The following is a 26,623-nucleotide window of genomic DNA, read 5'->3' as shown; positions in this document are numbered from 1 at the left end:
TTTATTATTAGGTTGAAGGTGCCGTATACAGCCTGGCTAACAGTGACAGAGAGCTATGGACTGTTCTTACTTTTACTCCTCTCCTCTTAGCAGGCTGACAGAACCGTAACAAGCTAACAAGAGGATGACTTAGACATATTTCCATAGTATGCACTCCTCTGAGCAACTTTAATGCTTATGTAATCTAACTTAGCAAGATCAGAATTTTGATTTTCCATTTCTTCTGTGAATCACAACAGGAAAGAATTCCCTTAAATAGGGTAATTTTTAACTAGATCGTTAAGAATCCTTAGTGTGGTCAGCTGCATACAGAGATACTGTGATTTGAAAAGACAATGAGAACATTCACGTCTATAAGTATTTATCAGGCAGTACTTGTAAGAGTAAGGAATGCATGGTAGAGTCATAAACCTGTGCTTATATGTTTTTCAGAGAAATATCACTTATGCTTTCTTACTTAGCTTTCATCCGGTAATACTACAGAGCTACCTTTGCACGGATGGAGAACACATGACAGTTAAAGCACACATATTGGTTATCATTACAAGTTGATGGGACAGTTTTGCAGAAAATAATTCATTGATCATAACTATGTCTAAAGTCACTATCCAATCCCTAATGATTTTATGAGAAAAACTACAATGATTTATTTAACAAAAATATATAGAATGTTTCCAAGAATTTCACATAAGTATATTTAAGGAAAGGCTTATGAGGAAAGCTTATACTATGAAAAAAGGCTAGGTAATTACAATACAAGAATTACCTCTGCATTTTGCAAAAAAGAGAACAAAGTGTACTGAAAAAGGGACTTGGTTTGTTTATGTGTTCTTCAAAACTTATTCCATTGTTTACAAACTTTGGCCAAACATACTTTATAATACATGACATGTTCATTCTAATTTTTGGTAAACAGTCAGTATGTGTTGTTAAAGATGCCCTGAAGAGTGAAATTTCAACTTTTTTACAGTTTTTGTGTCAGTGGGTGGCCTTTTAATAACTTTAGTTTTCCAGCCTCTAATGTCAGCAACTTTTTTTTTTTCCTAGTGTAAAGTACTTTGACTTTTTTGTTGTTTTTGCATTTGGGTATCTGGAGGTAGGAATGGTTTAAAAATCTACAGATTTACAGAACAGCTCATGCAGAATTATTTATTTTGCTTTAGCCAAACAAAAGGTGAGGGGTTTTTTTTATTTTTCATGTTATTATATTTATAAGCATCATAGCCATTTTAAACAAGCTAAATGTTAGAGACAAGAACAGCAGCCTTGTTGGACTGATAGTATAGTACCTTACCCCATATTCAGTCATGCCTTTCTTTTTCCTTTTCCAGAGAAAAGAGGATTTGATCTGACAGATTCCACAATTTGAGTTCCCACTGAGTTAAAAAGGAATTTTATACACAGAGAGTCTACAACTGAAGTCACATGTTCCTGAAGCCTGTGATCTACATAAAAGGGTGGGGAGACAACAGCAGGCAATATTTTAAAGGAAACATGGCATATATTAAATACTGAGTATTTCAAAGTTCATGCATTAGTCATTCATCATTCCTGCCTCTAGGTGTCCAAATGTTAACAATCTTGTCTAAACTTCTCATCTAAATTTCTTCTGTTTGGGGAAAGAGAAAAAAAAATCTCCAGAGACAGATTGACCCCCTTCTAAAATGACTTTAGAAAAGCTAATATAATAGTAAAGTCTGAGATTGTAGTTCCATGCCATATTATTTTTCTGATGTCAAAGCCAGCCCACAAGATTTCTACCCTCATGTGCTTGTTCCTGGTTCCACACAGCCATTTATAGTCCTCAGAACTGTGTTCAATTAAGTTTTTAGGGGAGGATTCCTAAGGAAGGTTTGCTTTTGTTTATAACTTTCATCATTCTTAGTCCAGTTTACATCACGCTCAGACAAACACTCAATTCAGCTGAAGCTGTGAATCATAGCAGAAATGCCAGGACAGTCCAAGAAGTCTCTTAAGCTGCCTTTGTCACTAGAGAAAGCAGAGAGGTGAACCATGACTTGATACATGTGAAGCACACAGTGCCATTGCTGTCCATGCTGTAGAAATTTATTTAGAAAATTTTTCTCTTCAAAGACTATCAAGAAGTGGCCAACTGTGTTTTTGTCACTATGACTATCACTGTTGCCAATAGGCTTAATAAAGAAAGTAGAGAACAAATGCAGTATAGTCTAAGCAGAACTTTTGATGTCATTAGTCTATAAACTTTATTTTTCCTGCTAGGTCAGTCATGTACAATAACAGAAGTGGTTAATAAATATGAAAGAAAAAAACTTCCATTGTTAATTATACAGTGAATTGAGTGTGACAGAACTATCTTATTGTTTCTGAAAAATCTAAAATTGGCCACTGTTTAACTAGAAAATCATTTCCTCCAAATTGAGTCCTGCTCTGCACTCCTGCTCACCGCTACCACAAAATCCATCACTGACAGTGACTGCCACTCTTCTTCAGTTCCAAGGAATGATAGTATAATCCATTCTTTTTATTACACCTCTGCAAGAAAGCACTCTTTCATTTTTTGAAGACACTTTCATTTCCACCAATGTGGTTTCTCCAAAATGTTTTTTATTACATGCTTGCTTCATAGACGCATGACAAACCCTAAATAACATGTAATTGTATCAATGTATGTTTTGCAAATGCTTGACATTTAGTGATCTAAAAGATTTTCTGCTTTAAGCTGCATTACAGATTGTTCTAAAGAAGTTGGTCAGCTGTGGCATTTGGCTCTTCATTAAGCAGTCACTGAGTTTCTTCAGGTTGAAAATCCCACCCCCAATCTTTTTCATAGCATCTGGTCTATAGTAGAATCTCTTAGAGATATTTTTTTTTTTTAATTTATCAGGTTTATTTGTGTAATATGAGTCAATTAAATTTGCGTAGAGCAGATCCCCACTATTGGGATTCTCTTCTCTGAGTCTCTCAATTTCCCTATAGGGTTTTAATACCTGATGATGATTGTTTTTTGTAATTAAGATTTAAGTACCCAATCCCCCAAGACTTGTCATACAGAGAGCTGCCACTCAAGCGTTCAGCAACTCTTTCAGGCGCACCCTCTCTTTGTCACAGTCTTTTTCTAGCATCCGAGAGTTTAGAAGAAAGCCTTTTGTTGAGCAGTGCTGTATTTCATCCCACATATTTTGCTAATCCATACCATACCCTAGCTCCAGTTTACCTCAAACTACTAAAAGGGCAAAGTGATAATGTCTCTTTTAGCAGCTGCCAACAGCACGTCATGGGAATGAATAAGGCTTCCATTTGACTGAGTAAAATGAGAGACTGCTCTGTCAATTCCACAGCTTATGCATACTGTAAAAAGTAAAAAAATATCTAGTTGCCTAAAAATCAAAGTTATGGATACAATTTTGGTTCTTGCATGGGTTCACAATTCATAAAACAAGAAACATGGGGCCAAGGTCAGAATGTTTTTGTTTAGGGTTTTTTTCCGCCATTGTTTCAGTCAAAACATGAAGAGAGGCAGGGCAGATGCACTCAACAGCAACAATATGCAAAGGGAACTAGAGGTCAGTGAATCTGTATGAAATTCTGATCAGTGTTGCCAATCATGGTTCCATACCACATAATTTTGCTTCTGATACGCTAAATAACACTTAAATGCTAAAATAAGATGTACAGAAAAGCACCTCGGTTGAAGTACTGTTTTAGCCACAAGGAGAACAGAGGTCATCAGCACTCAGGAGTAGGGGTCTGGATTCATCCTTCCTTCCCTGAGGTCCTCAGTTGTGCCAGGAACATAAGCTATGTCTAATTAGCTAGCAGTGTGGCACAACAAGAATGTATCACTAAGCAAAACAGACGGCACTGAGGACCTGGCATCCACGCTGTACACATTTTGGGAGGCTTTACTTCCAATTAGCTCGAGAATAGTCCTGCAGACTAAATACCCACTAGTATTTGGATTGCATTAGGTTAGTTTCTAGTGTGCGACTCTTGGTTTACTTTCATCCAAAAGGAAGCCAATCATCTAGGGTGATACTATATTGTGGTTTGAACCAGACCTGTAAGTGTAAGATTCTTTTCAGAAGTGCAGTCCTGATGAAAAGTGAAAAGCTAATGAAGGCACACCCATAGTATTCAAAGGCTAGAGAGCACACATATCAAGAAAAAAACAAAAAAGAAAAGAAAAGCTGTATTTTTAAATCTCTTAAACCTGGATCCCCACAGATACTGTGGCTGTGTCATCAGTATCAGCCTTTTAAAATCCCCAAATAGAGTATTAATAAAGAATTTCAAAGTAGCTAGATTGATTTAATATATCCCTTCCTGTTTTACTTTTAATTTACCATGCCACTAATCTATCAATCTAATCCTGCACTCATAATTATTTGTTGACTTTAGTAGAGAGAATTAATTCTTTACATCTTTCAGACTCTTTAAATGATAATATATTTCAAATTTAAAATTACCATCAGGGTAGCAGGGCTCCAGGGGAATGCATGAAAACACCTCCTTTTGTTTGATAGAACCTTTAGACATATCACATGCTGCTCATAATGAGTTGCCTTCATCCAGATTAGATTTAGAAAAACACTTTTTTTTTTCTTTTTGGTTACAGATTTTGCAAACAGAGGGTATCTAATTAGAAACAAGTTACATATTCAGCACTTAGTGTGAGTGCTTTAGTAGCAATGTGATAAAAAACCTAAGAATAACCCAGGGGACATCCAGAGAATTTGTGCCAACAGTGTTCATGGCTTCACAAAGCACTCAGTCACAAACTGTCAAAGAGAAAAAAAAAATGTATGTAAGTTTGTGTATAATATATTTTGTTGAAAACGTGCTAAATAGCATAGCATATGATTTATCTTAATTGTCATTCTCTTCAATGGAGTGTGTCATTGATCTTACTTTTCTTCCCAGTGCATATAACTCTTCTCTGTTTTTTCACTGTGTATTATTTGCTGGCATAGTCCTAAGTTCAGTTCTGAGCTATTGTAAATGCTGTTTACATGTTCATTTAATATAATGTACAGAGCAGAAAAATCAGAACTCTAGGTAAAAATCTTTATCTGTAAATAGATGTGGTACGCTTTCAACTATCTGCACCATGTCGTCCAGGAAACTACCGTATCTAAACTATCCAAATCAAAATAATTCGTTTCAGACAGACTTTGTTTTATATAGGCCCGTCCACTGAAGCAGCAAGAATGGAATTCTTTTCACCTATCTTTAAATGTTTATATATGACTGAACTGACTTCTTCTCATGCACAGCCTATAGAGACTTGTAGGGTCTTTTTTCATCTGTTCCTATTATGAATGTCTATCTTAGCAAAAAGATGAACTGCACTCATTACTCTACATGCAGTTATATGGAAAGCAGCTATAAGGAAAAAGAGCTCACATACTCATGCCTAACTGGAGATTTCTAAATTTAGGACAAATGAAAACTAACCAAAAATCTGTCTCTGAAGTACAGCTGATGCAGCAGCAAGGCTTTGAGCCACAGCAAGATCACAGCAAACTCTTTGGCATTCTAGATGTGATTCAACATCAAAATAATTAGAAATGCTTTGGTAATGTATTAAATAAAGGAGAAAGCTGACATGATTTTCCATGAAAAGGCAGGCTTTATTGGTTTGTTTTTAGGATTACTTTTCTTGAAGAATTAAATTCATCTAGAGGATGACTTGAAAAGAGTCAAGAGAAGTCCTGAAATCAGAAAATTTGAAAGCAATAGTGGATATGCAAAACTATAGAGAAAATGAAGAAAAATATTTTTTATGTGAATTCATTCATGACAACGTATTTTCTTTTTAATTAATTAACACTTTATTACTTAATGTGACTACATTTTTTATTTATCTGTCATTGTTTAAAAGTGTAACCTAAAATGCATACTTAGCATATGTAACCCAAAGCACACACACGCTTTGTATTTGTGCATAGGTACTGTAGAAACATTGATAAGGATGGAAATACTGCATTCAAGATATCTGCCTGAGGAAAAAGAACAGCATTTGTCTCTTTTAAGTATTACATAAGATAACCTGTGCTTATTTCAAAACTTAAATTAATGATCATTGTATATTTCTTACGAAAAATAAAAAATCAGAAAGAAAATGAACCTCTATTAGGTTTGCTTATCTAGAGTTTGAAATAATTTATCAGTTCATATCAGATTAGATGCATCAACTGCTTAATCCTATATAACAGTGTGTCTTTTCCCTGTTAAATGTTTGAAAATGAATGTAGCACTAAACGTGTTTCACATCACCTGGCTGTGCGTTTCAGGTGACAGAATGGCAAAACAGTGGATGGCAACATATAAAACACATTCATAAACTTCCAAAAGATCAAAATAAGACCCTCTAATGCAAAATTAAAATTCTTTTTGTGAAAACCACTGTTTAATGTAGAATATATGTCTTTTATTGTACAGCCTGTATGGTTTTGGTTTGTTGGGTTTTTTTCCCCCCTACAGATGGTCTTTATGGAAATATGGTAAGACTAAATATATGATGCATAAAGTTAACACTCAGTTCCTACAACTTCATTTCCAGTCTTCTGTAGATCCACAGAAGAGTAAAAAGTAATGAAACAGGAAAGCCTTTTAAATTAAAACCATTGCTGTTTTGTAACTTAACATATCTTTTCACCTCAGTGTAATTCCACCATGTGAAACATAACAAAGAGCTATAACTAAAACTTCCAACCTCATATAACTTAATGTTATGAGAAAATATTTGAGTTTTCTCTTAGGCAATCCAGAACTAATTCTCACAATGAAGGTCTAACTAAATTGATGCTGAAGTATGTGAAAGACAAAAACTTCACAATAGATAAAAACACACCAAGAAATTTAATTTACAAAACACGTACTGTAAATTAAACTAAATGTTAGAAGTGCTTAGGCAATACAACTGTCTTCAGGTAAAACATTCTGCCAGAGTTATTCATCTAACAAGCAGAGTTAATCATACCAGGAGATTTTAAATATTAAGAAAAGTTTAAGAGGCTGTTCTAGAGCTTTAACAGGAAAAAAAGTTATAAATGTCTAATGTTTTTTCCTTACATTTTCCTGAAAAGTCCTAAGGTTATTGAAGATTGAATCTAAATATTCGCAAAACCTTATGATACCTCAAATCTAAATTTTGCACATTTATGACAAAAAAAAAAAAAAAAACCAAACTATTTTTATGCTGCTGAAGTAAATATATTAATTAACTCTTAAAATATTTGGGCTTCATTTTCTGCCAAAAGCTGAGGAGGGTGAAATGGGAGACTGGACATATGCTAGTTTACTCCTCAGAAAGAGGAGTATTAGAAGTTTTAATCTGTTTGTCCCCTTTACTCCTCCTTAGTTGTCCCTTTGGGTACTGTTAGAAACAAGACACTAGGATGGATAGTTGAATTAGTATGACCATTCATATTTCTTTATGTTCCTACCACATTTTGGATTATATCAAGTGAAGCAAGGTTTTGTAGGGACAGCCAATGTTTTTGGAGTAGCAGATGTAGAAGTTTGAACAAACTTTGGGTACACAAGACCTTCTTCAGAAGCTTTGAAAAAGCTTTGAGTACTTAAAAGCTTCTTCAGAAGCAAAACACTTTAAAGTAAATACAATTTAAGAATAACTGTTCTAAGTTGAAATCAGACAAAAAGGTGGTTAGTAGCTGAAGCTGAGGGATAAATAAGGAAGGGAAGAGAGAGAAACTAGATGAAACATTAGAGAGCTAGATGGAACTTATTCAAATATTCCTTTCCAACATACACTGTAGGGTCATCTGCCCCAGGTTAGGCATTTAGTTATTCTGATATCTCTTATAAACACTTCTCGATGGCAATACGCTGACTTATGTTAGAATGAGATGAAAATCCATCTGATTATATATACCTAATTTTTAGACTGGAAATTGAAATACCTCTTGTAAGTATGCACCTTATTCAGTATTCTCAATTCTTTCCTTCACACAAGAGACATAAAAAAGGACAGAGCAGTAAAGAAACAGTTTCCCTATCCCTTTTAAACTTTAACAGCATATAAAAAAAGTTCTGTATTCAGAAAATACAAAATTCTCCAAATCAAGTAAAAGGCGGAAAATAATGCTTTTCTTATATCAGGATAATCTCTGTTCCTAACATAAAGTAATTAATGAAGAAAAATATTTAGGAAAACAAGATTAAAGTTTTTGTTTTACAGAAGTAAGACTTTGGTATCATCAGTTCCAAGCAAGCTTCTGGGTTACTGGTTCCTGGAGAATGAACACGTCTCTCTTCTGTAATTCAGTTCCCTAAGAGAGCTTTTTATTGCGACATATATTTTATATGTTGAAGTCTAAGGCACTGATAATATAGAAGAGAGTTTCAGATTTGTTAGGGCATTACAAAAGAGACAGTATAGCCTCATAAGTAGCAGGGCCCTGGCCAGGATCACCATACAGAGAGGTTCAGCTGCTGAAGCTTCTTCCTCTAACCCTTATAAATCATTACAAGTCAGATATAAATTTTGTTATCTGTAAATAGATGCTAGAGATTCTGACCTCTTTTTAGTACATAGAAGAACTCTGTAACAGCAATTATAATTCTTGCTTGTAATACTAGTGCAAAAATTATAGGCCATATTTTCATTCCAGGATATGAATGTTTTTGATGTCCCTGACAACAGAAGTGTGTAAAGATAATTTACTTCCTACATGAATAAAAAGTAGTAATACAAAGTATTTTCTTTCCTAGGCAGCACACTGGATGTCCTAGATATCAGAAAACTGACCTAGTTGATTGACATGCAAGTAATGTTTTTCTGACAGTCACCATTTTATATAGGGAGACCTTGAACATTATTTGAATTATCCTTTGAGAATCCTGTTTTGATAAAATTGGCATCATGTTCAAAAATTCTGTTGTGGGTAAGAATAAATATTCTGGTTTCAAACAATTTCTCTGGTATAACATTATTATTTCTTATGAATCTGAAATGAAAAAAGAAAAAAAAAAAAGAAAAAAGAAAAGCTGGAATCTTCAGTTCTCCACCACACTGAAAATTCTTTGAACCAGATAGGTAAATTCATTTTCAGGCCATTTCACATTCAACCTTAAAATTCCAAAAGCCTTAAAAGTCTTAGGAATAATGCAGCTGGTAGGATTTTCATGAAAATTTTTGGGAAAAAAGTGTCAAAAAATACTCCTGTTCTCATAGTAATCTTCCCCAATTCTTTCTGACTTTAAAACACACGTAGATGTTGTACCTTCAATAGTATTCACAGGAGATGGCAGCAAGTTTGTTGCCTTTGAGGCATGTGATGTACGCACTTCTAAGTCACCAAAGGAAAAGCCAAGAAATATAAACAAGTAATTTCCCTCCCTCCCTTACCCCCCGAGTCAGTTTAGTGAATACTTTGAGGAGAAAAGGTACTCAAGCATGATGGCAAATGATTCAGACATTCTTAAACACTGGAGACTTACATCTAATTTCCAAAGTTTGTCACTCAGAAACTTTAATTACAATGTTAGGAAATTAGCACTTTGCATACTGTAACATAATTCCCCATAGTACTGTGAAACTATATCCTGCCATTGATCTGGTCTGCACATGTAATGATGGCAGAATATGTTATTAAATAAGAAGTGAATATTTAATTGTTTACACAGTGAATAGCACATTTTAAATGCCACTACAATATAAATAGTTACGATAAAATTGTAGTTAGAGAAGCAGTAGCTTAAAAAAAGATTAGTCTCATTCAAAACAGGATGGACATAATATTTCAGTAGTTTAGTAGTTCTATACAGTTGTAGTGTGCTATAATAAGTTCTGTTATTCAGGAAAGTATTACATGGAATTTAAAAATGAAATACTTTTGGAAAATTAAAATAGATATGTTCAAATGTATCACTCAATACAATTTATTTAAATGAAACATTCTGCAATTAATATGTGAAACTAAGTTCTTTTTTTCCCCAATATTGAAGGTCTTCTTAATATAATCCTAGCCTTGTGCAAAGAGATAGAACTTAAAACTATTTCTTGTAAGAAGATATCAGGTAGACATGATCTTCTAGTAATCTCCAAAGAAAATAATAAAATGGAAACCTGTATTCATCAATGCTATTCCCACATTCAAAGCACATCTGCAAAATGGTGATATTATTTAACACTTCATATGGTCTAAAATTCCGTGCTTTTTCTTTTCGGTCTTTTGTCCACTTTCCTGAAAAAGGTAATAAAAAAGCAAGAGAGGCAAGACTACAGAAAAAGTATAACAAACTTGCTCACTGCAGTATTTAATGGGAAAATGACCAAACAGAAGTGGAGAGAGGGTAATGAAACCGAAAGCTATGAGAAAATGATGAAAGACATTAAACGCTCTGACGTTGTGTAACGACTGTGGGGAGTCAAAGATCTTACTGCTGGAAACACATACATCTGAACTATAGCAACACTTCTATACTGCTGCAATCCATTTCCTTCATATTGTTTCACTCTGCATGAGAGGAACTAGTTATAACCTTTTTTTATGTTGTGTGAGGCATCACATTAAAATACAATTATGTGTTTGTGAGTTCAATTTAAAAAAAGACCTATGGTTTAATGCTGCCTGGAGCAGGCTGACAGACATGTAAGTGGAGAATATGTAGGAGGAAAGAGGAACGCTACACACACACACACACACAGAGGTATATTTGAAGTATGAACAACATTTATTTTTTTATTCAAAACAGCTTTGTTAGATTGCAGGTGACAAAAGGGGACTGTACTGCTGGGCAAACACTTCATTATGAATTTTATTTCCTACGTTTTGTAGTCTTTACTATTGGCATCTTTGAATCTCATTCTAATGACTTGAAATAAGACTAGAGTTCTTAAAAAAAAGTACAGCAATGGATGAAAGTTCCAATAATATAATTAATTCTTAACTTTGTCATATACCCATCCTGTGCCTCATACTCCCCATCTGAAAATAAATATCCTTTTTACTTTTTTTTTTTTTTTTAATAAAATTTAGTGGAACTGCACTTTAGTTTTTAGAATACAGAAAACAAAAGCTTTCCTTAGGAATATCTATGGATATTATATATGAATTATATATATTATATATATTATATATATATATGAACAGCTGAGACTACGTTTGTTCAGCTTAGAGAAGAGGAGGCTGAGGAGTGACCTCATTGCTGTCTACAGCTTCCTCATGAGGGGGAGAGGGGACAGAGGTGCTGATCTCTTCTCTCTGGGTCCTGTGATAGGACACAAGGGTATAGCTTAAAGCTGTGTCAGGGGAAGTTCAGGTTGGATATTAGGAAAAAGTTCTTCACTGAGGGGGTGGTCAAGCACTGGAACAAACCCCTCGGGGAAGTGGTCATGGCCCCAAGTCTGTTGGTGTTCAAGAAGCATTTGGACGATACTCTTAGATATATGGTTTAACTCTTAGGTAGCCCTGTGGGGAGACAAGAGTTGGACTCGATCCTTGTAGTCGTTTCCAACTTAGGATGTTCTATGATTCTATGAATTATTATTAGAAAGACATGTTAGGGCAAATTGATCTTATGAATTTGATCATGCAAAACATGTCCAGGGCTTATGGATTGCACATTTCTCCTCCAATAAAGAGGAAAGAAATTTGTGTAATTCAGTAAGATGTCAGAGTGTAAACCAATTTAATTATTGTAGACCTAGATAGAGTGAACTGTAACAACAGGTAAAATGTTTAATTAAGTGACATCAGATTTACTTATGTTAACGGAACTCATTGAAGTTGAAATTGACTGTGCAATATTACTTTCAAATCCTTCAACACTTGTATTTATCATGGACATCTCTAAAAAGCATAGTATGTTTGGATTTTGAAGCATACATTTGGAGGAAAGGGTAACAAAATTGAAATGATACTCTGTATATTTAGGTGTTAGAAAAATAAGAGCTTTCAAAAAATACATCTCAACTGCTATATTTCCATTCGCAGTGATGATGAGAAAAATAAATGTAGCAAATTATTAAGGAAACAAAAAGCTGAAAATATTGAAAGATAAAGAAAGAGACTAAGTGTCAAAAGACTAGGCTAGATGTGGTTAAGTTCTAAATAATTCTTCTAAGATTTCATTGCAGGTGAAATGAGAATACCCACTGAAATTTGACTAAATTTCCTCCACACTAAGCACAGATAGGGTCCTATAGGGTATGTTATTCCTCATACAGCTAGCTATGAGAAGCTATGAGTTAAAGCAGCACTCCCTGGGGTGACTTCAAGAATCAGAACTGTAGATCTAACTCCTGCCAAACTCTATTGTCATTAAGTTTTGCCCCATGGAAGAATAAACCACCCTTCCACGTTTCCTGGATACTCAGCTTTTAAAATGCCTATGAAAAATTACAAACATGGCTGTGTAGGTAAGTAGACAATATTCATTTCTGAAGTTCTTTTCTTGTTGCCAGACAGGGAAGGAGAAAGTGAGTTAATAACTAATGATTAATGATGACACATTTAAAAAAAGGATTTTAGCATAGGAAAAAATCACAGTGGAAAGGGCTTTACTGGGAAGTGGCAACGAACATTTTTCTTTTTATAAAGGAAACAGATGTTCTGTAGTGAGAAAATGTAACTTAAAAATTGTACTTTCCAACCCAGAGACCAGTGCTTTGGCAAACAGACAACCTGAATAGCAAGAAATCATCTTTCAAACTGAGACATCAGCAAAAAACAGACATTAATTATCCTGATTTCACAGATGGCTCTAGCAAAGCCATAAAATTTTACTTGGTATTTTAAAAATCTTTTTTATTTTACCAATTCTTCTAACTTTTTTTTCCACAGGATTCAACATTCTGCCAATAACTTATATGTAATATGTAAATCTGTTGGAATGCTATAAAGGAAGAAAATTCAATTTCATAAATGAGATTTCCACTTTTCTGCTTTATAGATAGAAATCAAAAAGCAGTTAATATTTCCTCTTTTCTACAATCCCTGACTCCTTTCTATACTTTTAGTGACATTGTGCAGGAGATATGGAATTATTTCTTGTACTGCCATGACTCCCATGAAGTCAGACTAAATGGAATTGTTCTTGCTTACATTAAGACTGAATTTTGTTGCTAATATTTAGTTCAAGTGAATGTAAGCAGGCCTTCCCTCTTTGACTCCTTGTACATTACAAAAGAGGCAAATTACTTACCACTAACATTACTTTTGGGAAGGTTCTTTGTTTTAACACTTCAAGGATTCTACCTACCATTATTACAACTAAAGCACTTGAAAAATTGTGAAATAACATTGGCTGAAAATAGGGTGGTAGACTGCACAATTTTTCTTCTTTTTTTTTTTTTTGTTTTTTTAATTCCAAAATAAACCAGTTCTCTAATATACTTGTATATATAGATGCTAATTTTAATTGTATTCACTCAATTATTTTTCCACAGGTAAAAGTATGCATTTTTTTCCTTATATGGAAACTCCAGAGTATAAGATCAGCTAGTTTATATATCTGTGTTCTTTTTTATTGCATTTATGATACTAGAATCCTATACAGCAACAATTAGCCTGACTGAAAATGTCTGGGAATCAATTCATTTATGTAGGTGATGATCTCAATCTAAAGTACCTCCTGGCTTTGGAGTTATGCTTGGATTGTTTCTGCATATTGGCTAGTTAAGCTGTGTTTACTATGATATCTGAATTAAATAATAAATTACAAAGTTGTAATATTGATGCCTGTTGATATAAGCTTTTATTCAATACCAGGGATGTTCTAGGTAGCAGTCAAACAATGCTCTCTACCTTCCAAACTGAACGTTGCATACCACCTGCCTTTTGATATAATTATTCCACATAATTGTTTCTGTCAAGAATAAATGAAGCCTTAAAAGAAGAACACAATCATTACAAGCAACAGAGCCTGAGTTATATACTACAGTGGTCCTTTTGCTCTCTTTTTATCCAAAGTTGCTTTTAATGGATTGGGAAGGTGACAGAAGTTTTAAGTGATTACACAGGAAAATATCTACACAAGTAAACTACCTAGGCGCAATTTGAAATTTCTTTCTGTTGCTAGGTGAATATCCACTAAATGGTACTTCTTCCCATTTAATTTGTTCAGCATGAGTGGAAGCACATTGCAGAGGCTAAGCCAGGATGAGATCCAGGAGTCAAGTAACATGATTTCTAAGCAAACACTACTGTCCATTTACAGAAAAAAGTCTTGTTCCTTTCAGACATGCGTATCTGACTTACATATATCTGTGCTCTGTTTCCACTTTCAGGAAATAAAGGCTCGTTTTATTTATTTATTTGATTTTTGAAAGAGTACCTCTGCATAAGGGATGACCACAAATAAAGATGAAGAAGAAAATAACACTAGTTGCAGCCCCAAAAGCATCGCCTCAGATCTTCACATGTTTTCTATGGTATATAACATATATAGAATTAGAATTCCAATGTGAAAGTAATATTTCACAGCAGTTACTAAGCACCCACCAGGTGGAAATCATCTTTTCATAAGCAAACCTATGACAGCATATGTCAATACTCCCTCTTCTCCCTGGAGCTGCTTGAAGAGATTCTTACTTCACTATGGCTTGTAGCCCCTTTTTCTGGGCAATGGCTCCATTAGAGCTATCATCCACAGCTGGCAAGTGTGGGCATAATTGTCCATTTTTTTTTTTTATTTTTGTCTGTCCCACTCCTATTTTGTCTTTTTTTTCTGAATAGTTTTGGTAAGGCTACAGTCACATATAAGTCTCATAAAGCTAAAGAGACCATTCCATGAAAAGCAATCTTGCTTTAATATTTAAGTAGTACTTTTCCTGTGGTGCTGCCCAGTGCCTGAAATGGTAAGTCAGAGCTTCTAAGTACTATTGTCTGCTTTATTGTCAATGTGTGAATAGTAAATTTCCCAAATTTTATGGCACAGTTTTAAAGTGCTAGAATTGTCAAGGAAATGGATTCCACAAGTAGTATAACAAAATTCCCATATTTCGGTACTCAGCTACCTCTAAGGCAGTGCTATGGTAGAGAAACCTGAAGTTATTTTTATTTTTGTCATGGTTGAGAGAAGGCTGAATGATCATTGTGTGAGTAAAAATTAAGTATTATAAATAAAAATATTTTATTATCAGCTATGTTTACACCATCTTTCCTTGCATAAAAATGTTTGCATGCAAATTTAATTAAAATGGTTGAGAAGTATTACCCATGCATTAAGGTAGCAAATCTCCTAAATGTTCTGTCCTGCTCACCCGCTGCACAAAGCTACACAGAGTTTTATATCATAATTTCATAAGTGTCTTCAAAATGTAATTTCATCTTTCTGTGAGAAATGGTCATGATTTTTCATAGTATGTATTACATCCACAAGCTGTAATCTGCAGTATTAACAAAGCAAAATTAATAGTGTAAGATGACATGAGTCTTCTGATGGAGCGGAACTATTACGTTAGTGATAAGTTAATAATGATCTCAAAGAATTTTTACCATTTAAGTTGAGAAGAAGTGGGACTTAATATTACTATTTCTGATTTTTAAAGACATAATAATACTATTTGTTCTTAAATATGATTACTTCATGAATGCCAGAGAAAAATTCTATAATTTAACATTATAATAATGATTTGTTTTTACAGGAAGAAATCATGTATGTGTACTTTTCCCACATGTTTTCTAAACATAATCACATATTAGTTGCAATTTTCTCTGAAACATGAGACTTAATTATCTTAAGAAGAAATGCTGCTTCTTATAAGAGATGTGAAATACCACAGGTATCTCATTTGTACTAAGATTGGAAACTCATTACCACTAAAAATGTCAGTTCTGATGAAACATTTAAAAAAATTTCCAGAACCAAATTCAGAATGTCTTTACTAAGCTGTTTTATGGTAGAATGTACCATTGGAAATGTGATGAGTCTTCATGTAAAAATGCTGATTTGAATTACATTTAGAATATATGTCATCCTCAATTAGCCTTCCCTTCATCAAAATGATCTCACAAACACGGAGAATGAATCTTTATTTCCTCCTTTGCACATGGGAGGTCATTTGTCAGATTTAATATACTTCTACCTATGTCTTCCTACATGCTTTGGGTTCAAGATGGATGACTACAGACTTCATGGAAAAAAAGATATCACATCAGTAAGAACTTGAATTCTATTTTTATTAAATGTTGATTATATTGCATGTTTTATTCTGTAAATTATAGCAAAACTGATGAATCAATGATAAAGACATTGTGTGGAAACTAAAAATACAGAAAGTTTTTAAGACTTTCTAAATTAATTTCTGCACTGTAAGTTACTGCTGGTACTTAAAAACTGACAAGACATAAATTTTGTAAAACTAGCTATCCATATTTTCTTTAAGCACTAGATTGATGGGTATTATTCTGTTGTTGAAGTCTAACATCAGAACAATTACTTTTTACTTAAAATACTGTGCATTTTACAAACCATTTGGCTTCTTGCACTTCCACAGAACATTGAGGCATAAGCAAAAAAATAACTAAGAAATAAAAATGCTTTCAAAAGTGTTCTTGATAGGTGCTGGAACAGCAATTATTCTTAATGTTTAGTAAGAGATCTCCTTTAAAGAATATGGTTAAAACAAGAACTTTTAAAAGAAAAGTTGGCTAGAGGAAGAACTTGAAATAAGCAATGGCAGAGAAAGAAAAAATAAAACCAACCTAAAACAAAAAGCAAAACCCAAGCTCAAAATACATAAAAGAATACCCTGTAGATATGTAAAAGAAGAAGGAATGACACAGCTAGACTTGTGCAAGAGGCTCGTACCTTGGCTAATCTGGAATGAGTGGAGATAAATTGAATTACATACACCAACGATATGAAAATAGTTGATGTAAAGGAATGTCAGGATGGAAAAATGAGTTTATGTATGTGAAGATTTTTCATACTTCTTTGTTTTTAACAGGAATACTAAAAAAAAAAAGTGTTCTTGTTCATATCGGTGTTCTTGTTCACATCAGTATTTGTTAATACTTTCTCTCCATTCTAGTCATGCTTGATGGAAGAAACAACAGACCATTAGGATTTCTTTTTTTATTAATGTGTTTGCATACAGCAACTGCATCTCAGGGAAGCCAAAATGCATGAGCAATGTGAATTTAAATGTTAAATGTATCTGGACCAAAGATTTTACTTCACTTTGTGTTATTCCTCTCTATCTTGGATGAACACTAAAGAATTGATATTAAGAAAGAAAATATGGATATAAAATTCACGTTTAAATACATGTGCACTGGATAAAATTATTATCTAAATGCTGCATATTGTTAACTGTAAAAATATACAACTTTATGCTTATATTTTGTACGAAAATCATATAAAATAAATGTACAAAAAAGGTTAATTTAAGCCTTTCTGCCTCTTACAGTTAACAGTCACTGGTGCAAGTTTTAGACCATAGTCAATATTTTGTATTTCCCTTTAACAGGTGATTTTAAGATTATACATTTATCCATAGTGAGGTACTTAAATAGCCTCCAGTATCAGAAAAGCAGCTCTATTCCCACAACCAATTGTACAATTCAGTGTTAGTGTAAATGGGAAAATGTTGCTAACTAATTGTGTGATTTATTAGTGTAGATACATATAATTTAATCAAATATGCAAATATTATCATTTGTAGTGACAGTTACTTGTGAATGTAATTATTTGCAGGTATAATAATGTAATGGTGGTTTCTCATATTGATGAGCAGAACATGAAAAATGTACAGTGTGAAAGAATGAAAATAAAATATAATTTCCCAAATTGTTTCCAAAACAATTTAAAAAAATCTGAACTTTTGATATCTAGTCCAAAATCTAAACTGAATGTTTGCTTTGTTTTGTTTTGCTTTTTCAGTTAGGCTTCTGCACTAGCATGGGAACAACAAGAAGAAATAGAAACGTGAGCAACAGTAAGACTAAAACTGAAAACTGTCATTTGTACATTTACTTATAATAATATTATAATACATTATATTAATGTGTATATATTAAAATTCCTAAATTTATGGAAACTACTTTTTATTGCTTTTCAGCAGAATTTTCTGGGATGGTGGAAAATTACCTCAAAAACATCTAAAAACGTAGCAATTCCATTAAAATATCTTTGAATGGAATAATTAGGTTTTGAGCAAGTTTGAATTCTGGGTGAACATGGAATCACCTTCGTTTACCAACTGCACAGATAGTATAATATGAGAGTTTCTATTGATCCATCTCTCTTTTTCTAAACAACTACTGGAATAGTCCATTTACTATTTAATTATTTTTTACTTTTTATTTTACTATTGGTAAGATGGTATACTAAAAAGGATCTTGGATTCCACTGATTGTGATAGATGATGAAGTAATTATGACAAACAGCACATCTATTTTAATATATAATTTTTTACTAGGTCAGATCAAATCTCTGCCCTTAAAATTACATCACTGAGTTAACCTTTGTCATTTCTAAACATAATCACAAATCAGCTGTAAAAATCAGGGGCCCAGTCCTCAGCTGGTGGAAATCAGCAAAGTCCCATTGAAGTGTGGTTTTTGTAGGTCAGCTTCTTGTCTGATGTGTATAAACTGGACATGACTAAATGAACTTATGCCTCAAGTGACTCTTCTATATTACCATGAACTGTCAGAAACAATTGCTTAAAGTATAAGGCTGCGTTCAACAATAATGTTTCTGTAGGCACAGCAACTTCCTTTGTACTCTTGCTAGCACTGCAGGAAAGTTGTTTTCAGGAGTACTTCCAAAGACATACGTGCCTGGGTGCTCCATGTTATTTTGTTCTGAATTTTGTAAAGCATTTTTAGGAACTTATGTTTGAGTTTGGGAATAGTTCCACATTAATTGCTAAATAGTAATAAATCCCACATGTAACTGCTAAATTGCAAGGTCAGCACTGTGAAGAATCATTAGATTCCATATAAATGGACTTATTTTCCTGTCTTATAATTGTGTCTCTGTATTCGAGGATTAAAGTGGCATTAAAAAACAGACATCCAAAACAATACCGCAGACTTAAATTTGTATCCCAGATTCAAATTGGGTAACTTATCCTATTTTATTTATTCTCAGGTAACTCTTGTCTCAAAATCTTTTGTAAAAATTGATTCTTTACTTTAGTACGTATTGACTCTGATATTAGACCTACCAGTAGGAAATCATCAAAAATTCTGCATTGGTATGGATAATCAAAACAGAAGGAAATAATATGAACTTGAAGGCAAAGTGTTGTGCAAACTTGTCATACGTATTGCGCCATGATATCCACCTTACTAAGATAATTAATCTCAATCACATTAATTAAAATAATCATGTGGACAAAGATAAGCAGGATTTAGTGACCATTCTTGATATTGTCTCTCTTAGTTAGGCTGAATCCCTGAAGATTATTGATGATACTGAGGCTCCTCAGGGCTGAAGCAATCACTGTCGTGAAATAAAATTGTTTACTCTAAGTTTGGAAAACATGATCTTACGTGCTGAATCTCCAGGCCTTTCTCTGGAGCACACAGCACCTCACCAGAGAACACAAGGAAATCGTCATAAGACAATATGCAGTTCATCTTTACTTCCTGCACTGGGGATTTTTTTCCCCCGTGTTAGTTTATGTACAGCTGTTCTAGAAGTCTACACAGACATTTGAGAAAGGTGAGACACGGTAGCATATATTTGAGTACTTTCTTGGGTAGAAGTTTGAATATATCTAATAGAGGAATGACAATATTGACTTCAGACGAACTGAATATTTGAATAAGTAAATGTTGATTTAGGCTTTTAAATTGTATTGCTCTTTTATTTTTTTTCCCCTGTTGTGAGAAGACTGTCTTCAATCACCCTGTTTTAGATACCAACTTTCCTTTTTCTCTCTCTCCCTTTGGTGTCTCCACCTGTTCAGGAGAGACAGCAGAGCAGACAGCTGTAGGATGGAAGTAAAGGGTGTCCTCTGGGGACTGAGCTCAGTGGCCAAGGAGAGCTCAGAACTCATTCTTTCATTTCCTGTGTGCTTGCTTTTGCCACCAGATTTTTCTGATGACTACTGTGTCTTTTCCAATTTACCAGCTGACCATAATTTCTATAGGAAGTGACCATAACTGTTGTGCTTTTCACTGCAGGCAGAATGTGCTGTACCCTATATTCTACCATCATATTTCCAGAAACAGTTATGTTTAGTTCAGAAATAACTTATCAAGGATGACAGAATTTTTAATCAGAGTTTTCATGATAAAAACTAGTACTGGGGTAAGATTTTTCTTGTTCACCAAATTCACAGGACTTTCAATCAGTAGAAGATCTGCAGGGGACATTTCCTACCTTGTAGATGTAATGCGTGCCACGTGGTGGTGACTTTAATCTTCTACGACCACTGCACTGCCTGATATCACATTATGCTTTGTTAGATGGAGTACACATCAGGGAAGAAGTTAGGATAAGTTCATTTTGAAGAATAGTTTACTAGGTCAGATTCTCCTCTCATTTAAGTTAAAATTGTCCTCTTGTCCCCGTACCAGGACTGGATGTGATTAGCTCCTGGATGACCCCCACTGGGAGGAAATAAAGTTAATGAGCTGTCAAACTCTAATCACTTTTCAAAGAAAAAAAGGAACATATTTTAGAAATGCATTTATCCAAATTGTAGTAGTAAAGAATTCCCCAAAGCTTTTAACTGAATAAATATTTTCATATTTGTTTAAAATTTAAGAACAATGTGTTTATGAGCTAGGATATGTTTTCTCTACTTTCTGAAATTAATTACATACTGCAAACTTCAAGCTTTTACAACATCTATTAAATAAAAGTCTCCACCCAGACATTTTACTGTGGCTTTCTCTCTTTACATTTTTACCTGTTACTCGATATAATTTCATCATGTCTGTAATGATAAGGTTGAAAAAATAACCTTTATGATACCAGATGGATTCTAATTCTCAAAAATCTCTGGTGATGGCACATTCATATTGACATTTATACTGACTCCATTTATGACAGACTGAAGGTGATGAACGGGCCCATGCAAGAGGTCACCTTGTGTCAAAGCTGGTATACAGTCTGTCAAACACGGTGAATATAAGGCTGCTAATGAGGAATTAACTAGACAGAATGTGGCCATTTTACTGTTTTCATGCAATCCAAACCTGTTAAACAATGCTAATCAGGTGTTTATTAAGTGAAACCATTATTCCAAACTTGCTGCAGACCCTACCATATGTCAAAGAGGTTGTAAAGTATTATTCATCAGATTTAAAGCTGATTAATAAGAGTCATTTAATAGTGAACCTTTCTTTTCTTAGCCTCTAGCTAAGCGTATGTACAAGGTTAAACCAACATATGCATGGTTTTGAAAGTAAAGTTTCTGTTAAAAAGAAAGAAAATCCTTAACTGCTCCATGAAAGTTCTAATAGTTGAAAAGCTTTCAGGAGGATGAAGCTTATTTTCTTTTATTTTCAGATAAAAATGTAGCAAAAGAATGGCATACTAATGTAAAATGAACAAGACAACCGGGACACTATATAAATTTTCAGATAGAGTAATAGAATTTACAAATACTAAACATAATAAATATCAGTCTTACTGCTCACATCTATTTCACTATCTTTCTTATACTTGTTTACACATTATTGCAGCAAAATGAATGCTACAGAACCATCTTGGCTATAGTGAAACCAAAAAGTTGGTGAAATATTAGGCAGAACGGAAACAGAGCTATCAAAAATCTGCTCTGTCCATATCGGGGAGCAATAAAGGTAAAGGTATTGAGGTAGTTGTAAATGTTAATGATATAATGAACAGTCTGAAGAGAGAACTAAAATACATGCTATGAACAACAATAGGGTTCAGATAATCTGGAGATAATAGCCAACATTTCTTCAGTAAATAATCACGAAACCAACAGGTACTGATGCTATTTTGAATTTGTTTTTACAAGTAGGGAGGACATTACAGAGAAACTAGCCATAAAATCTTGTATTCATACTTAGGTATTAGTTTTGCTTAAATTAGAAGGCTGAATAATGCAGAACTGTAATTAATATTCTAATTTCCAAAAATGAAAAATAGAGAAACTTGGAGGACTATAAATCAGCTAGACAAAACAGCAAAACACTTAAGGGTGGAGATGGCTCCAAACCATGAGAAAAAGATTGCAGTGAAGGCTTTTAGATATAACCGGATGGTAAAACGTCTGTAAAAGGAAATTTAAAGGCTCCTTGGACAGCTTACAAGGAATAGAAAACAGAACTGATTACAAAGAATGAAACTTTTCAGAGATCAAGATATGAAAGGATAAAAAGAATTGCTAAAAGGCAAACTGAATTCAACCTTTGGAATAAAACCCAACATTGTGTGATAAAACACAAGAAGTCAAAAAAGGTGGTCACTTTGCAGAGAACATAAGTTAGAACTTAAAGTTAAGTACGGTGCAAAGACAAATGCATTACCACAGCTTACAGAAATGGCAATGATGTGCAATGTGGAGGTAAAGAATTAACTGATGATGTTGAAGGTGGGTATGTAACTGTGCCAAATCTACCTGGACACATTCCAGCCCAGTAAATGTCCCCGTGAGGCTCTGTCACACTTTCAAGCCAGAAATACTACAGGAGTCAGCACGGCATTTGAAACGACAGCAAATCAGAACATCCTTCCTGTGATGAGATAGAGTGAGCTTTTAAAGTACCAGGCTGCAGACAGGCTGACATATACTTTGACATACATTTCATTGGAATATAAACAAAGAGCTTCCTAATGAAATGTGCCAATGGTATAAAGCTGGGAAATATTGCCGATATAGGATCAGAAAATCATATGGCAGGAAATAATGACAAATCAGATTGGAGTAATAGAAATGGAATGGAAGAGTTCAAAGTACTTACAGACTAATAGCAAGAATGACTACTATAAGCAGTAAGTTCATCAGCTGATAAAGCTCACCTACACCACAAAATGCATTGCTTATGGCTTGGCATAAATTAGTTAGCTTGTCTCAAAAAGAGATGAGAGTCTGGACAGTGAAGAGCTAAGATATATTCAACTAACTCCAGAGGCTATTCTCTGGAAAAGTTGCAGAATAAGACCACCAAATTTAGCTCACCCCATGTTATATATGCTCCTCTATTGCTGTCACAGCAGCGCTATCAAGCACTCTATATGCCTTCATATCAGTTCCTGAAGCATGTGACGTCTTCAATACTACCTTTTAAAAGCATGACTCTTGTTGACTATGACAGAACCTTAATACCCAGGTGCTTTGGGCTGAAAAAATGCCTCCCCCCCAAAAAAAAAAAAAAAAAGAAAAGAATAAAGGCTGTGGGTTAAGGAATGTTTAATGTGGGCATACCAAATCCAGTCTAGAATGGATTAGCCCTGAACCCTTAGTCTGGACATAAGGGTTTATTGCTTGAAGGGGATTTTTTTAACACTGGAGACACAGCCATAGAGACCTAGTTGTATTAACTAAACTTAGGATGCACCAAGAAAAGCTTTCCAATGAAGGCAAAGAATCATTTATTCATATATGATTATTAGTGAGGATTCTTCTGGAATACTTGTTTAACACACTTTCTTTAAAAACAACCCAACTGAATTATTATTGGCCTAACTAAAAACCTACTACAAGAAAATACTGAGAGTTTGGCTTGTGTAGTCTAATAAATCGAATACAGAAAAATATATATGCTAATTTTGTATATGCAAGCTAACACAAATGGACACAAAAAGGGGGGGGGGGGAGGGAGTTGTTTAAGATAAAGCCTGTTGTTGCCACAAGAATTAGTGAACATGCATGAATTTTAAAGGTGAATTGGGTTTGTGTGGCAAGGTTTTGGTAGCGGGGGGGCTACAGGGATAGCTTCTGTGAGAAGCTGCTAGAAGGTTCCCCCATGTCTGATAGAGCCAGTGCCAGCTGGCTCCAAGACAGACCTGCTGCTGGCCAAGGCTGAGCCAATCAGTGATGGTGGTAGCGCCCCTGGGATAACATATTTAAGAAGGGGAAAAAAAAAAACTTGCTGCGCGGCAGCAGCTGGGAGAGAGGAGTGAGAATATGTGAGAGAAACAACCCTGCAGACACCAAGGTCAGGTGGTGAAGAAGGAGGGGGAGGAGGTGTTCCAGGCGACGGAGCAGATTCCCTGGCAGCCCGTGGTGAAGACCATGGTGAGGCAGGCTGTCCCCCTGCAGCCCATGGAGGTTAACGGTGGAGCAGATATCCACTTGCAGCCCATGGAGGACCCCACACTGGAGCAGGTAGGTGCACCCAAAGGAGACTGTGACCCCATGGAGAACCTGTGCTGGAGGTCCTGTGACCCCATGGAGAGAGGAGCCCACGCTGGAGCACGTTTGCTGGCAGGACTTGTGACCCCGTGGGGGGCCCACACTGGAGCAGTCTGTTCCTGAAGGACTGCAGCCTGTGGAAAGGGCCCATGCTGGAGGAGTTCATGAAGAACTGCAGCTCATAGGAAGGACTCATGTTGGAGAAGTTCGTGGAGGACTGTCTCCTGTAGGAGGAACCCCATGCTGGAGCAGGGGAAGAGAGCGAGGAGGAAGGAGCGGCAGAGACGACGTGTGATGAACTGACCACAACCCCCATTCCCCATCCCCCTGTGCCACTCAGGGGGGAAGGAAGTAGAAAATTCAGGAGTGAAGTTGAGCCTGGGAAGAGGAGAGGAGTTGGGGGAAGGTGTTTTAAGATTTGGTTTTATTTCTCATTACCCTACTCTGATTTGATTGGCAATAAATTAAATTAATTTCCCCAAGTCAAGTCTGTTTTGTCTGTGACAGTAATTGGTGAGTGATCTCTCCCTGTCCTTATCTTGACCCACGAGCCTTTCGTTATATTTTCTCTCCCCTGTCCAGCTGAGGAGGGGGAGTAATAGAATGGCTTAGTGGGCACCTGGCATCCAGCCAGGGTCAACCCACCACACAACTATTTTGAAAGTTAAGTAAAGATATTTAGCCATCAGAAGTGGTACAGTCTTCCAAGAGTGGCAGATGGAAGCAAAGTAACAAATGATTTTCAGAAAAAGTTGCATCAATTTATAAATGGCTTTATGCGATCTGATGCCTATAAAGGCAAAAGAAGAGCTCAGTAACAAAGAGATCACTTCTAATCCTTCGCTATATCTTCTGTGCCATTTGATAACTCCTTATTAATCATATTTTCCTCTTCCATTGTTAAGTACATATTTGTCAGCTTAAATATCTATAATGATGACATTTTGTTGTCAATTCAGAATAGATAAAAACTATTAGCATCCTGCACAATCTCTGTCTGCAGTTTCGTAGTAGTTAATCAGAAATAAATTTACGCCATTGTAATTTTTCTTTTTTTTAAATATTTGTTTTTCCTTGAACTAGTTGGTGCATCTCTATCCCTGTAAGGTATACAGGCAGTACTCACACCAGCAAAAAAAGGAGGTGAAGTCCCAGATTATGGAGGGTTTATTCTGGCTAACTTAAATGAAGAAAATTAACTAATGGATTTTTTTTTCCTTTTTAAAAATAAAATACTACTCATTTATTCTGTGTCATCATGTCATGGTTTAACTCCAGCTGGCAACTGAGCACCACACAGCTGCTTGCTCACTTCCCTCCTGGTGGGATGGGGGAAAGAATTGGAAGAGTAAAAGTGAAAAAAATACCTCATGGGTTGAGATAAGAACAGTTTAATAATTGAAGTAAAATAAAATAAAATAGTAATAATAATAATAATGATAAAAGAATATACAAAACAAGTGATGCACGATGCAATTTCTCACCACCCACCGACCAATGCCCAGCAGCGGCCCCCCCAGCCAGCTTTCCCCTAGTTTATATCCTGAGCATGACGTCACATGGTATGGGATATCCCTTTGGCCAGTTTGGGTCAGCTGCCCTGGCTGTGCCCCCTCCCAGCTTCTTGTGCACCTCCAGCCTTCTCAGTCGGTAGAGCATGGGAAGCTGAAAAGTCCTTGACTAGTGTAAGCACTACTTAGCAACAACTAAAACATCGGTGTGTTATCAACATTATTCTCATCCTAAATCCAAAACACAGCACTGTACCAGCTACTAGGAAGAAAATTAACTCCATCACAGCCGAAACCAGGACACATCACCTCAGTTATTTCATAACAATAACATTAATCCAACTAAAATTCTATGAATTCAGTATTACTTTTTCCAGCTACATCATAGAATCGTAGAATCATAGAATCATGGAATATCTCAAGTTGGAAGGGACCCATAAGGAATCATCGAGTACAACTCCCTGCTCCTCGCAGGACTACCTAAAACTAAATCATATTACTAAGAGCGTCGTCCAGACACTCCTTGAACTATGACAGACTTAGTGCCGTGACCACTTCCCTGGGGAGGCTGTTCCAGTGATCGACCATCCTCCTGGTGAAGAACCTTTTCCTAATGTCCAGTCTGAACTTCCCCTTGCACAACTGATCCCAGCAACATCAGAACTCAAGAAGTTGTAGATGCATGCCTGAAATTTCTCTGCTTTCTCTCTCTTAAACAAACCTGGATTAATATGGACAGTAAAAAATGGTCTGGATTATTTAATCCACATGTACTGAAAGCACCATAAACTACCAGTCTCTGCTGTGTTGCAGATTTTGAAAACTAGACCTCAACACAAAAACTACCCTTCCTCCCCCTCAGATTTCT

This window comes from Aptenodytes patagonicus, chromosome 1, assembly GCF_965638725.1.
Source record: "Aptenodytes patagonicus chromosome 1, bAptPat1.pri.cur, whole genome shotgun sequence".
In the NCBI taxonomy this organism is placed as follows: Eukaryota; Metazoa; Chordata; class Aves; order Sphenisciformes; family Spheniscidae; genus Aptenodytes; species Aptenodytes patagonicus.
This window is presented reverse-complemented; position numbering follows the sequence as displayed.